The sequence below is a fragment of the Girardinichthys multiradiatus genome, chromosome 22, assembly GCF_021462225.1.
Source record: "Girardinichthys multiradiatus isolate DD_20200921_A chromosome 22, DD_fGirMul_XY1, whole genome shotgun sequence".
In the NCBI taxonomy this organism is placed as follows: domain Eukaryota; kingdom Metazoa; phylum Chordata; class Actinopteri; order Cyprinodontiformes; family Goodeidae; genus Girardinichthys; species Girardinichthys multiradiatus.
The window spans coordinates 22,915,187-22,931,094 of NC_061814.1; the positions used below are offsets into that span (position 1 = coordinate 22,915,187).

Consider the following 15,908-nt stretch of genomic DNA (forward strand, 5'->3'; position numbering starts at 1 on the left):
AAGTCAGAGGTAGAGATCCACCCTTGGAAACGATCGGTTCGGTATGTAATGTGATCCCAGTTCAGTTATTTTTTTACATATAAGTGTTAGACTGTAAGATATTTGTCGCTACTTTAGGATACAGGGAGAGGAAAGACGGAAAGCTGTTGGGGTGACGGTTCATTTTCAATGTATGTTATGGAGATAATTATGCCATGGCCAGAAGGCTTTGATTGGTTGGCTAGTTAGTGATCAGAGCAGTGAGATGTTTAGTTCTCTGTGGACACCAGGAACTTTGTAACATGTGGTAGGAAGAAGTGGGCGAATGTTTTATTGTTGTGTTTTTTTACAACTATTACTACTATCCCTTTTGTCTCTTAAACTTATTGCATAGGTTATAATGTCATGGAGAGCTAAATAAAGGTTTGCCATTGGTGCTTCTAGCTCTTCTAAAACTTGAAAATGCACATATGGATATGACCACAAGCCAGCACTGTCTCAGACAACCAAATCTGTTTCTCATACAGTATTGGCCTCTGAAAAGCTTATCCAAAATTATTTTTTAACAATATTCTGTCGATAGCATACAGTCCTTTTCAGCATGTTTTTTTTTTTCCTGAATATCTGTGTAGATTGTGTAATTGCATATTTAAAATGATCATTAAAAGTTTAATTCAGTCTACACCGAATAATAGAAATTCCTTAGTAATACTTATAATATCCTTGGCTTACCTCAGAATAGTGTACAATCTGAAAATTAAAATAAATAAACTGTATTGTAAAGGACAGAGAAAAAAGTTGGCAGGCGCAATAAATGTAATTACCATACAGCAGATGAGTAGTACCTAAAAACCATGCACTTATCAAGCAGATAAAGCAATATCAAGTGATGAATCAAACCTTTAAAGTATAATTTTTCAGCAGTATTTACACCAAATATCTGACAAGAAGGACCAGTTTCTAGCTACCTTTAAAATGTTGCAGATGCTCTTTTATTCTTTACAGCTTTGTTTTTAGAAAATCATGTCAAAACTAAAACAGTTACGAATGTGAATTTGTACTTTTACATTCAACATGTGGTACTATCTGGCATAAGCTAAACTTGTCCACCTGAAAATGATGCCAAAGACAGAAGCATACCTGGATTACAACACAAATACTCTGTCAGTGGTACACTATCAGTCATGGTTGACCTCCACAGACTGAGACCTCAAACCTACTGAGGCAGTTAGGGATCATCCTGACAGGAAATGGATCAAAACCTAGCCAACATCCTAAGAGCTTTGAAGCCCTTGGTGGCCAAAGAACAATTTAAAAGACAGAAGAAGAAATGTAAAGGAAGTTTGCTTTGGGGAGTTGGGGTTGTGTTATAAATAGATCTTACACAAAGTATTAGTGTAAAAGCTAATAATTCAAAGAAGAATAAGACTGCTGGAATTTGGTAAAATCGAACCTTAGCTGTGGCCTGTATGTGTCTTGGCTTTTTGTAATGTAAAAAATAAGGAACAACATACTGCACCCTCTGCACAGTCATTAATGTAAAAGTGTGCAAAATGTACACAAATTGTACTATATTATTGCAATTAATCATCTTTAAATCAGGATTGTTCAGAGAGCTGATATGTTTTACTCACAATAAATAAAAATTGAAAGGCCTTAACAATAAAGTACATCTTAAATAGCGGGATTGTTCTGTTCAGTCAGGTTCACATTTATTTTTAGTTGATCAGAGTTGGAGAAATTACACAATTTTCTAAAAATATGATTACGTATATATTAACAGTTTCCTGCCTCCTATTTTGGAGACCAGGATGACAGGCAAGTCATTCTAGTTTTGTTGTTTCTTTAATTGTACTGTCTCTAATGGTCTCATAATCAATTTAACTACTTCATATAATTAGATGAAAATTCAAAGTCTTGCTCTACATTTGTACTGGATGGAGCGATTGTTTTAGCTGTTGCTGCTATTAGTTTCGTATAGTCCTGTTTATTTTTCTATTAAAAAGTACTCCTTGACCGCTCCTTTTGTGTTTCCATGTCTGGTTTCATTGAGCCTAGTTCTGCTGGAGTTTCACTGCTGTTAAAGGGAAATGATTCCCCTCCACCGTCACCAAATGAATAAATTATGTTCTGTGTTGTGTACTGTACATGAATCAAATTTCTTTGGGTCAGTGTTTTCTTTTTATTGGTTTCTACAGGTTTGCATACCTCACATTAGTTGCAATTTTTCAGGGAAATAAATGTATTTAGAAACACCAGGGGTTCTCAGTTGTAAGCTTCAGGCAGCTGGACCTCATAATGTTCAACAGATACTTTACATGCTAAGAGATCCAGAAAGATGTTGTTGTGGATGTCATTTGTCCTCCTCTCTTTGCCCTGTTGCTAAAAAAAATTGGACTGATGTCGGTGGTGGCACAGATCGTTCCCGAGAAACAATGTGGAGATTGAAAAGAAAGTTCTTTCTCTTTTTACTCCCAAGCCTTCTGGTCTGCTGCAAATTTACTTGACCCTTCATCCCCCCTCTACACAAGCTCTTGAGTATTATTCAGCAGCTTCTGTTTGGAGATTTAAGCAGGCTTTGTTGCCTTGGTCAAAGCAGCAGGATTCTAAGTTCAGGAGTTTACGTAAGAAGGCCTTCATGAGGGGATCATTCACAGTCTGTTGACAGATCATGTGAAAAAGGCCACTTTATGTGGCAACATGCAGGGATGTATTTTTGCCTGTCATTTGGACAAAGACGATGCCTACTTGAAGAGAGATGTTCTTGATGTGCACGGTTTACACTGGCTTGTCAAAAAACAGGAAAAAAATTGACAAAACTTCTTTTCAGACTTGTTTCAAAGTAATTTTATGTCTCTAAATTGTCTGCGCAGCCTGTCCTGTCTGTCAGTTTTCTGCAAGAGTGATGTTGAGCTGTTTACTCAGGCACATCAACTCACATTTCACTCTCACTTAAGCTGATTGAGCTCCAAGCAGCTACAATATTTCACTAAGTCTATTTGTTGGATATGTCCATCAATACATCTCCTGCTGAAGGAAGACAAGACAATGGATTTATTAGGGAGGGAGATGAACTTCTTTTCAAATCCCATCATTCCACCAAATGTCTAAAACCTCGACAGCTGATGTGCATATGACAGCTGTCACATTCATCACAGTTTCCAGTCACAAACAAGCAGCTGCACGTTGAGTCCAAAATTCACAGTGCAGCTTTCAGTAAAGTGTAGCCTGCATGAGGGCTCTGTGTAGGATCATAAAACATGTGGTATTCTGACTCACAATGTGTGATTTATCTTGCCTTGAGACATAATTTGGTCTGAGCCCACAGCAAAATATATACTAGGATAAATGCTATGGCTTTCAAGTTGAAATAAACAAATCCCTAATGCCCTATCAATGTCCTTCCTGTTGGAAATAGAGTAACTCCTTTCACTTACTAAAAGGTATATATATCATCAGATAAATGCTCCCTAGAAATATGAAACCAGGGACAGGCTTAACCACTTCTAAGCCTGGCTTTCCCAATAGACGTGTGTTTATGATAAAGGGTAATGAATGGAAAGCGGATTTTATCAGTGAAAGATGGAGGAACAGTTAGCTTGAGTGATGCTGTTTTTGTCCCACATGGCACAATCAAGGCCTATTTCTGAAGTAGAGCCCCTTGCCTTTGTAGACCAATCTTTCTGGAGATTGGTTGTGGGACTGTTCAGGCCCTACAGTGCAGTACAAAATGGCCACACTAGTAATGTAAGGATGCAGCCAGGTTTCTTGCCATGTAAAAATTACATGGCAACTTCCAGTGAGAAATATATGTTCATCAATGAATAAATATCAATTAATGTTGGCCTTTTAATTACTAATTTAAACCTTTCTATCTTGGAGTTTAATAAATATTCAAAAACATTTTGAAATTGACTTTACAATGAATTTTTTGAACAATGTCACGATTATATATTTTCCCTAATATTTGATTTAATGATTTAAGCAAAATGCATCTTGACAACACACTTCAGAAATATCTGGCTGGATATTTCACTATAATTCTTGACAGAACTGATGGATTTAATTTGAATCGATTGGTTTTCTAGCAGGGAGCTAGAATTTAAGTGCAGTCCACACATTTTCAGGTGTGTTAGGTTGAGACTTTGGGAAGGCCTTGCAGGTACTTAATGTGTGCTTTGTCTAGTGTTGATGCATGTTTGGGATCATGGTCTGTTGGAAAACTGAGTTGTCTTCAAAATTCAGCTGTGCAACTATTGCTTTTAGGTGAGGTTGAAGAATGTGGAGTTAGTCCCTCTTTGTTGTTTTCTCTACTTTGTCCAGTGAACCAGTAGAACTACCAGTTAAACAGCCCCTCAGCATAATGCTGCCGCCACTATACTTGACAGCTGGTACTGTGTTCTTAGCTTTGCAGCCCCAACATTTCGACTATGGATTCCTGTTTATTCTTTTCTGGAAGTTCTCCCAGAACCTTTTATTTGCCTAGGCTATTTTCTGTTTTAGGGTCTGAAACTGGGGCTGTTTATGTGGATTAGGTCCCCTGATGCTGAGTGGGTCCTCCCATAGCCAGCGAGCCTCTGTGTTCAGTTGACACAGTTCCCCACCCACTGCATGTGATTAAAAACCATTAAATAAATTTGATTCAATTCAATTCAGTTTTATTTATTTTATTTATTATAAGATTAATACAGCATTATTCTGAAATTGTTTCATAGTGGTTATGGTTTAAAAGCCAAAGACTGCAACTCCAAACTGTGAATGTGTGTAGCTGGACTGAACCTTCAATGAACTGAGCAGAACCTGACTCTTGGAAATAACAGAAAACTCCAATCAGGATTACAGTGTGCTATCTAAATAAATTATTTAATACATTTTCATAGTGGGTAAGCGCTGAAACTGAATTAAAATCAATTCTAACTCAGAGTACATTTGTAATAATTCACAGATCTTCAATGATTAAAGCCTGAGAGATGTCTTGAAACAGTTCTCCACACTGCTTCTGCTCCATTCAAACTGAAAATCCAATCTGTGAATAATCAACAATCCTGGACCGTTTTGGTTGCTTTAAGCTGTATCTCAGAACATACTGTTATTATGATATTTATTGTCAGTGGCTTGGTTTAATTGTTGTGTAGGCAAACAAAAATACAGAACTCTTGTCATGTAGTTTAAAGTTAACAGAAAATATGGGCAGCAGATCAGGTTAAGCTAATTAGAAATGTTTAGCATCCTCCCACCACGAAACTCAATCTGGAGGTCAAGGTGGATCCAAAAAGTCTTGCCTCCCTTGCAGGACCGTTTTAAGGTTAGATGTTTACCGGCTGTTGTCTGATTTTGTCCTGCTTCCTGCAATAAAAATACAGGGGGGAGAAAATGAATCTTAAGATTCTAAAATGGCCTTCCTGCATATGCAGGTTTAACCCTGTTGAAAAATGGCTGACTATATTTAAAAATTAGGTCTGTGCCAGGAAACTTACCCATTTCAATGAGCTCCACCATTTCTGCCAAGATGGGTGTATGTTTATAATCAAGCTTGTATAATTAGTAAGTAAGAAAAGTTTATTTTTAAAGCGGCGTTTACAGTCACAAAGCACTGTACAAACAAGCATATAAAAGCACAATAAAATTATGACATAAAAGCCTGGTGGAACAAAATAGTTTTCATTTGTTTTTTTTAGAATGTCCACAGAGTCAGCAAACCGAAGTTTCAGGAGCAAACTGTTCCGCTGTCGAGGAGCCATATGCCCCTTTTCCACTGGCTCTATTCAGCCTCCCTCCACTCCTCTAGACCCGCTTTGCAAGCGATTCCGCTACTGTTTTTTCCATACCGTTACCTACTTTTCTTTTGTCCATGCTTCTTAGCAGGTGTGACTGGGGCTGAGTAGGGACTACATGTGACATGAACAGACAACTGCTGTTCACTTATTGGCCATGAGACCAGGAGAAATTAGGACGATTTCAAAGGGGATAGTGCAGGAAAAAGTTAATAAAACTCAAAGCAACTACAATAATATCAAGGACCACAATGGCCGGAGCGGGTGAAAATGAAATAAAATTTTACTTTTTACAAATCATAAACCATGCCTGAAGGCTGAAAGAAAAGAAAAAGAACACTATTTAATATCCTAAATCAGCTGATCACACATAAAATCAGCTGTTCAGATGCACAAACATTTCCCCCAAAACACAAAAAACAACACCACCAAGACAGAGTGTGTTTGGTTCGGACATTTTTTGATGGTCCTTAAGTGTACCAGCGTGTGCAGGAGGAAACAGGCAGAGAGCACCTAACGGTAATCAAACTGCCTGCTTCGGATCAAACGGGAGGAAGACCCTGCTGTATCTGCGAAGCACAAATATCCAATATTCAACCTAAAATAATGTTCTTGGTCAAAAGTCTGTGGTTTTGCTCTTTAACGTCCTTGTCCTTGTTTTTGCCATGGCTGAGACAAAAAACCTCTTCATACAGCCCAAAATTGTAACTTCTTCAGGCAAATTTTGGGGCATTACCAGTCCAAACGGCAGTATCTGTCCTCTCTGCTTCTCCTGCAACACCCACTTTCACATCAAAACCCCTGAGCCTTATTTTCTTTTTTTTTTGTTCTGGTTGGAATGTGGTCCAGATAATTATCCCGGTGGATAATTTTGTACATGAAAAAAGCATATATGCGACATTCCTGCATATACAATAATACAAACATTATCTGTATTTTATTTATTTATGTTTTTCTTTCTATTTATTTATTTTTTTATAGTTTCACACATATTACTTTGATGTGACAATGTCACACAGAAACGTTAATAGCGCTACAGCGCACTATACTGGCAGCTGGAGGCAGGCCTTCAAGCCATAGCTTGAGGCCATCAGTGGGTCTACGGAAACACAACAGTTTCCGGGCCGAGTAGAATGAGACAGAAGGGAGTTTGTGGCCTAAACGCAGCCAGTGGTGGTTTTAGTTTGACTTGTACGAGGAACAGCCAGAAGATTCTGGGCTTGGGATCGACGGCTACGAGGAGACAGAGTGTTTTGTTAAAAACTGACACAAATAATCAGGAGCCTGGCCATTTAGAGCCCTGTAGGTGAGAATCAGAACTTTAAACCGAATTCTAAAATCCACTGGGATTCAGTGTAGAGATTACACAAGACTGGGGTAATCTGAGAGCGTTAACTAGATCTAGTAAGAAGTCTGGCTGCTGCGTTCTAAATTGTTTGCAGAACATTAAATAGATATGTGTCAAGACTGGTAAAAGGAGCATTGAGATAATGTAAGTGCATTTAGATTTGAAAAAAATCCATAGTAAAATCAATGTTATGCATCAAATTCTTGTTATTAATTTATGCCCACAATGAGTACATGTCAACTTCTTACTTCAACTGTATGTTTAGTTTAAATCAATTCTACAACAATTACATGTGACAATTGTAGTTAATTTATGTTTAACAGAGAAATACAGTTTTTCCTCATAACCTTTAGCAAATGTATTCCTGTGATCTCTCCAACAATAATTAAAGCTGGTCAACAATTAATGGATCAATGTGACTTAAACACCATGTACTTTCTTGTATTAGGCATTTTTATTCCACCCTTGTTTTCCAACGACACATCCTGTCTCCTCACCATGCTGCTTAGTTTTCTCTCCATCTTGTCTTCTTGTCTTGTCTTTTCCTTTTAACCTGTCCTGTGCTTCCATGCTGCTGATGAGAACTGGCACCGAGTTGATTCAAAAAGGGCTGTGCAGTGGCCGTACACCCTTCCATCGTTTAGATCAGATCACCGTCAAGTGTGGGTTTTCCTAACAAGCTGACAAATTAATGCACAGCCTCAACCTTCTCTGCAATGATTCCTTTTGCAGGAGCATCAGTGAAAACATTTTGTCTTCCAGAGCCACATAAGCATGTCGTAATACCAGTGGTTGGAGAGTTGAGCAGCTCTCATCTGTTTTAATCTGCTCCTTCTAATGGAAAAAAAAAAGCAATAATAAAACGTTACTGCTGATCAATAGCACCCATAAACACAACCCATCTGTCTTAAAGATTAATAAATTATGGTTTCATTCAAAGAGAAGGTGAAGACTTTTCAGTTTTGGTGATTTATGCTGTTACTTATTTGCTCCTGCCTAAAATAACACTTTCGTTTGTCCCTCCTCTGGACTGTTTTTCATCAAGCTCTAATTGGGTGTGGGAGTTTTGCTCAATTGTATTATCAATCTTTATTTGCTTTATATAGAAAAACATTGATTAATGGAAATGGTATTTCTTTGTTGAGTGAACTGGACAGTGTTGCCAGCCACTGTTTGTGCCATGTAATGGAGCTTATGAGAACCAAGCCAGCAGATCGATAAAGCGTTGAAATAAGAAGATGAAATTCCCTCTTTTCCAGTGATTACCAGCTCCGTGATTGAATTTATGTTGCAAAAAAACTTTTTATTTTCCTTTGGCACTGAAATGATTCACTAAAAAAGGAGGCCAAACAACCAGTGCAAAGATTTATTTTCCCCTCTCAGCCTCAAGCCTATTAAAATTCCTCAGACGTTTTTTACATATCACTACATCAAATACACATAAATTATGAATGTCTCATATAGCAGGGTTGCACAAGTAGCCCCCGGGTTCCGTTGAAACTGATTTGGTATCTGTGAACTTCGTTGTTACAAGGTCGGAGAAAATTGGAGTAATATGCTCACTCTTTGATTGATCATTTACAGCTCATAATGACGAACATGTCAGAATAAACATTTCCACCTTTACATATTACTTGGAAATTGTGTTTGTTTCACCATTAATGAAATTGGTGATTTTAAAATTCATGCACGAGAATGACTTTGTCTGAAAGCGGGTACACTTGTCAAATAATAGACAGGATGACAAGCTTTCTATCAGAGATCATAGTCATGCTGAGATTTTCAAGCAGGAGAAGGGGTTGGAGGAGGTCAACCGAAGGAACTTGTTCTTGTTATCTATTCCAGCAGTATTTACATAACAAGCAATAGATTAAATTACCTATGGACAAATATTCATAGTTCTAGAACGCCATTTAGAGGCTACTGATCATTGCGTAAACAAAGCTTAAACTTACGGGTGGCCATGTTTTCACTGTAAGTCTCTTCTGTTTCTCTTTTTAAGAAAATCCTTAAAAAGAGAAACAGATGCAATTTTTGAAAGGCTGACTCAGTTTTTAACATATAAATACATATATCTATTATATATGTACAGCACTTTTTGAACCATTGTTTATTTTGAAGAGCTTCATAAATAAAAATGGAATGGTAATAATAGATGTGCTCCAATTAGATTTTGATCTTGCTTTGTCCAGTTGATACTGGTTTTGGCTGATTTTGTGTGATATAAGAACAACATTCATGTTTGTTTGATTTTTTTAAGCCTCTCTGCTAAATGGTAGTTGAAACTGTGATTATTCATATTAGGGGCAGAGTTGAAGACACTTTGTTTAAGCGAGTGAGACGTCACTGTTAAAATGGGTTCTTAATATTTTAAAACAACGATGAAATGATTAAGGAGCATGCATGTTAAACTCACTTTTAAATCTTATAATAGCAATTAACACAGTTAGCAGCATCCAACATTTCCAAATCCATCGTTGTTCCATGACAGGCAGATGTTGAAGACTCAACAGAGAAGACAAAGCAGAGAAGCTTTGCCATATTTCATTGAGCCTTCACGTTATCTGCTGAAAGCCTCGCACTCTCTGGCTCTCTGTCCACCTCAAAGAACCACAGACATATATCTAGCTTCTTACATCTCTTCCCTGAAGTAGCTTTTAAACACTTTACTGATATTGTAAATATATAACTTTGAGTCTTTTCCACTCAATAATAGCATTGACACCCAAGAATGTTGTTGTTACCATAGCCTGGTGAACCTGGTGTGCTCACTAGTAAAAGTCAAAAATATTTTTGAGCTTTTGAAAGCCCAGTGAACAGTCAAGGCTTATCCAAATAAAATTCAGTCAACAGCCAAATTCTTGGCATATCTCCACTTTGTTACCAGGCTGGATTTCCTAAAATGACAAAGCTGATCAAAAGGACCTCTGCATCTGTATTGGAATTACCCCTTCTGTGACTGCAGAAATGAGCATTTCTTACATGTTTTTACACAATTTTTTTCAAATAATTACATCCCAGCGTGGACTGCAAGGCACAATACTTTAAAACAGAAGAAAAGGTATCTTATACATGTTGACTAATGTACTTTAGAAAATTGGACACATTGCAGGATTTCAGAGAAGCTATCTTGTCTACAGTTATTTTATATTTGGCAAACATTTTATCTTGGGCCTGGAATCAAGCTGGGCCTGTTTTGTCTTTCTGGATATGATTTATACTTATGTGTCCAGCTGAATCTCTCCAACTGTTTGTGTGATGGATACTTTTACATCGGATCTGCGCTACAGCAGGAACATCTTGCTTATCCGGATCTCTGGAGCATGCATAAACAAATAGCTGTGTATTTAAGCTTAGCCCCCTTCACATAATTCCTCTATTGCATCACTTTCAAGTAATATAAGATACAAAAGTGAAAATTTATGCAGTGAACCATCTTTTTGTTTCTAAAAATAATATTAATAATATTTTAAATGGAGATGCACCAAAAGGTCTGCCAGTTGTACATTTGACTGATCCCAATTGGTGACTGATGGGTCAGTAACTAGAAATCAGATATTTTTTCCAGTCATTGTGAAAGTTACTACTGTGGGCAGAAGACTCAAAGTTAGCTAATGTTAGCATCAGTTAAGCTTTTAAAAAGTTGTTGGAGGAAGCACTTGAAGTTTGTAAGGAGCATCTTGAAAGAAAACCACTTTCCAAAGACCCATTTTTTGTGTTTAGTGTTTATTCATGCTGAATTTATCAAAGAATATCTGCGGTGGTTTATTCTATGAGTTGTCTCCTTCCATATGTTATTAAACATGTTGGATTTAACAATATTGATTACAATTAACCCTAATTTTTCTGGCATTTTCCTTTTTCTTCTACTCCATCACAATGTCACCTCCGCTCTTTGCGAACTTTAACATATCAACCACAATGAGGGTAGCATAAGTATATAAGCCAAATATATCATTGGTATACAGAATTTGTATGGATGCCACACAAAAATTGAATTCAAGCGGTCCTTTGTCATTGTGATACTGCACACATGGATATTAAGCCAGGGGTTCCAAGCCGACATTTTTTGCAGCTCTAATAAGATCCCACCATTACAATAAATGAATTAAGGATTTAACATGTCTGACATTAAATCAAATAGATCAAATAAATCAATGTTCTCTTTGACTTGTATAAATAAGTCAGAATCTTCTTAAATGACTTAAGGTCAGGGCTTTACAAAATTTGGTTATCAGAAATTGGGCCAAAAATATCTCTGATCAGTGCATCTGTAGTTTTATACATAATGAGTGGATTGAATGTTGTTGAATACATTTTGTGTAAGTGAAGTGCATAAAACTTTGAAATAAGGCAGAACCTTATCGCCATTATGGCCTAATTCAAATAACTTCTGCGAGCACAAAAACAGATATTTTATTTTTCACTTGACTGACCAGTACTGGGTCGATTTGCCTCATTTCTAACTCACTTACTACTCCCAGATGCTCCAACAATTCAAGTCCACTTGTATTCCTTAATTTTCAGAAGTAGCAGTCAGTGTGTCTTGCTCCATGACTCAGGTCTGCTCTAACCATCCCCTTTTCTAAACTTGTAACTGGCCGCACATCAAAAGGACTATGATTTATTAGCAGTGCAACTCCCTAGGACTTTGAACAAACATCGACTTGTTTATTCAAGTTAACATTCTTGGCCATGTTCATATATTTTTCTGTTGGAGCTTTCATGTGGTTTTGAAAGGATAAATCCTATGGCTTCTCAAGCTGTGGTCTACCTAGAGTAAAAGTGTGATGGGCACTTATTTACCTCCTAAAGGAATTGGGTTCTAGTCATGGCATTGACACAGATCAGCCCTCCAAGTGTTCCTTGATGGCATTACATAATTTATGTGTTTTCATGCTGCTGGGGTTAGCTGGATGGCACATGGGTGGTGATTCCTGTAAGAGACAGTCATCATTGGCTGGTTTCCCCTTGAAGCTGCCCATCTTTTAGCCCTTAGCCCCTATTCCTCCCACCTCCCACTGTATCTCCCAAATGGAAAACATGTGGCATGAGTTGTCATTTGTTAACGTTTGGTAGAAAGAGTGAAACAGGCCAGGGGATGGCTCATCAGGAACACTCATTCAGAATGATGAATGTAGCCAAATACACATTTGTCCGTAAAACTTGCCGAGTGGATCAGCATCATTAGGCATGAGGAATAGGTGGAGCCTGCTGAGAAGTGAATGCAGAAAACAGATGCTGCAGATTTTCACTAGCATCTTTCATCCAGAGTACCATCATTAATAAAGTTGAAGGTGATCCTTGTGTTTTCATGTAATAAGACCAAATAAAGTGTACTGGGATTTTCAGGAAATTGCTGAATAAACTAAACCGTGTCATGGCTTCTTAAACAAGGATTAAATGTGCTGTTTTTGTGGTTTGAATTATTCCTAAGCTGCATGATGCTGGGGTAGAATCCTGAGTCTGCATTGTGTTAATCAGTGTGCAGTCTACACAAGATCAAATTTTAGGGAAAGTGAGTACATGGTAATTTACAGTTAAAAAAGCTCTTGTGCTTGTTGTTTTACAGTACTACCTCAATCTTTGAGTGAATATACATGCTTGATAGCTGTAGCTGATGCCATGGTTAAGTCAGGTGACTGAGGCCCATGTTCAAACAGCTTGGCTCTGTTGTAGAAGGCCTCCATCTTTGTCAGGCCTGTCTCATCTTATAAACGGGCCTAGACATAGAAGCTTTACCATGAATAATGCCTCAGGTCTGTAGAATCCCAACACCTATAAATCTTAATAGAGGTCCCAAGATTCCAGCAGGCACCCACATCTCTTTTTCCTCCTTTCCCAGCTCTATTTCACCTCCCGTGTGGAGTCTCCAATTTTCTCTCTACATAGTAAACTCTGTGAATTTGCCCATGCTATGATTTACCTACAAACAGGATTACATGCATATAGCCCATGCAAATCAATAAAAACACGTCAGGAATGTTTAGCCTCCTGTGGTAGGCTTAATGCAATTTATCACTCAGAGAATCGGGGGGAAGGGAATAGGCTAACAAATGGAGTCTGATCATTTGAATTGGACCTGTTGTCAAATACTTGAAGTGTGCATTTTTCATTTTCTTTGGAGAATGTTGCAGTTGGTTGTCTGTTTCAAAGGGACCAGTATAATCTCTGTAGGTTGCACTTATTATTGAAAGAAAATGCTTTCTTACTGTTTTGTATCAACTGCAGTAAAAATAGATATATATTTGTAAGTACAGTTAGGCTAAATTCATGCCTGTGGCAGAGCTAGTTTTAAAATTGTTCATGTTCAACAACTAAGTTTGTTTTTGATGAGACATGAGAAGTGAGACACAAATCTCTCAGAAGTCAATGAAACAATGTAGACAGATTATGTGTTTCGTAAAAAGGTACCTGACTGTATTTACATTTTAATTAAAAAAATAGCATATCACTCCATGAAGCCTCTGATGAAGAGGGGGTGAAATTCCTCCACCTCAAAAGACCGATTCGTGGCAAAATTACCACCTTCGCTCTGCTCACTCATGTTTCAATACGTCAAATTAAGGTAGCTTTTGCTTTCCCTCGTCCTGACCACACCCCCGCTTAACCTTGTCCGCTCATCTTCACCCTTGGCTGTGGCCCTCAGTGTCTCTTGGCACTGCCCAATATGGTGGAATTTTTCAAACTTTGTCTGGGCCGGGGTTATGCTTTGACATCAAGTTTAGTTCCACTTTAAGTGTGCAACATAGTAGCATTCATCCTCTTTATCTCTGATGCCCCAAAATAAAAGCCAATGCAAGGAATTGCCTCCAGTAGTCAGCTAACCACAAAATACTGTGTGTGTGTGTGTGTGTGTGTGTGTGTGTGTGTGTGTGTGTGTGTGTGTGTGGAATGTGGTGGCAGTAGAATACTGTAGGGATGCCTTTTTTCAGACAAATGCACACCATACTTTTTAAGGTTTTATTTGTAAAATTTAAAACCATTTACCATTTTCCTTCCACTTCACACTGATGCACTACTTTGTGTTGGTCTACAGCCAAACTCCCAGTGAAAATATTAAAGTTTGTGGTTACTTTGTGAAAAGTATGAATAATTTTACAAGGCCCTGCATTTAATGCTAGTGTTAGTCAGCTTGTGATCTAGTAAAAAGAACACCCCTATGAATTTGTTCTAAACTCCAAACCCAGTTGTGTTGCACATTAAGACTGTAGCTGTAGCAAATTGTGGGAGCAGGAGGCTGTTTGTCACCACCTCTCCAGAAATTGACATAGTTTTGTTTTAACTCACTTGTAATATCATAAATCCTGTTAATCAGTGAATGAAACTGAAGTCAATGTTTTAAAGAGTTTTCTTCTTACCCATCTCTTACAAAACGTTCTAGAGCAAGATTTATTCCACAAAAAATGAATTTAAAAACTCTCTTCTTAAAAATAGAAATTGTGGCTACTTTGATAATGCTGATTTATAGACTTATACATCAACTAATTCCATACATATTAAGAGTGCAAGTCAGCAACACAATCATCAGGAATGCTGTGCATCATCGTAACCATATTTGGATATTTGTTGGTACAATAAACATAGATATCGACACATTCAGAGATGTCTTCCTTTGATATGTCTGTGTATGCCTCGAGGCTAAGGCTGGCCAACAAGCTGCTCTCTGATTTTCCAAATAGAGGCTGATTTATATTCAACATCCATAAATTGGGAATACATCACCTTTGGGCAGCAGTGCATGCAAAAGAGGCTTAGTTTTTGAACCCAGACTCAATATCTGAAATATGTAGAGTCAAGTTTAATTGATAATAAGAAGAACGCAAAGGTTGGGCTTGCCATTTTGCTGATTCTTCCTACATCTTTTGAAACTAGTTTACACCCTAGGGAAATACTTTTTACAGTCATTTACTGAACTTTGTGAACAGCTTAAAGCCTCAACAATGTTTTAGCCACCATAAAATCAGCACACATGCGTCAAATGTATTTAAGCCCATTATCTTTTCCCCATCTCAATACAGCTCTAGCCATGTGTCATAATGCATTTATTTGGTTTTGTTGGTGTTATTTCAGTAAACAGCCAATGTCTCTGGATTGCAGTCCTAAACATCTACTCATAGGCCAACAACAACTGAACAAGTGTTTAGAGTTACTATAGTGGACTGAATCACATGTATCACTGCTATTTCTCTTGCCCAGCTTAAAGATAAATGAGCACTTTCTGAATAATGCAGTGAACCCTAATTTTCTTTGATTAGTGGCACGTTAGATGATAGCGACCCACTGAAATTGGTCATCAGCATAAATAATGACCGAATGAACTGATGCAAAGTTGCTGGCCATCATAAATCAAAAGAAAACCACTCGGTGTGGAAGTCATTGAAATTAGAAGTCCATGCTCCTATTAATTATGTCGCCTTGCCATGGCGACAGTGTTATAAATCAGTTGTGAAAGGCACTCCAGTCGACTGACCTGAACGGCAAGCACCGCTGCCTGCAAATGGTCCTGTATACCCCCTTAATTGTTTCTTAAACAAGCCACCTCTAGAGGCTAAGGTTGATGGACAGGGTTTAAGAAAAGAATTGAAAATGTGGGGGGTTGCTTGCACTGTATAAAATTGAAAGTTTATTAGTCTAGAAGCTTTAGTTCACAACCAAGAGCTTCCCTGTTTCAGCATTTTTCTCAAACATGATAAATGTTTAAAAGTTTTTGACACATTCTTTCTACTTGAGGTCTGTCAGACATAAACTCTTCTCTGGCAGATTTATTTTCAAAATTGTTCAGGCTTTCTTTAGCAGCATCCCAA

At 37.7% G+C, this 15,908-nt stretch overlaps 1 protein-coding gene across 3 annotated transcripts in view; it reads left to right on the top strand.

Annotated features, from left to right (window-relative positions):
- The window catches only part of lrmda (leucine rich melanocyte differentiation associated), a 329,240-nt gene that overhangs the window by 132,498 nt on the left and 180,834 nt on the right, over positions 1–15,908 (top strand). The gene's annotated exons all lie outside the window — the stretch shown is intronic.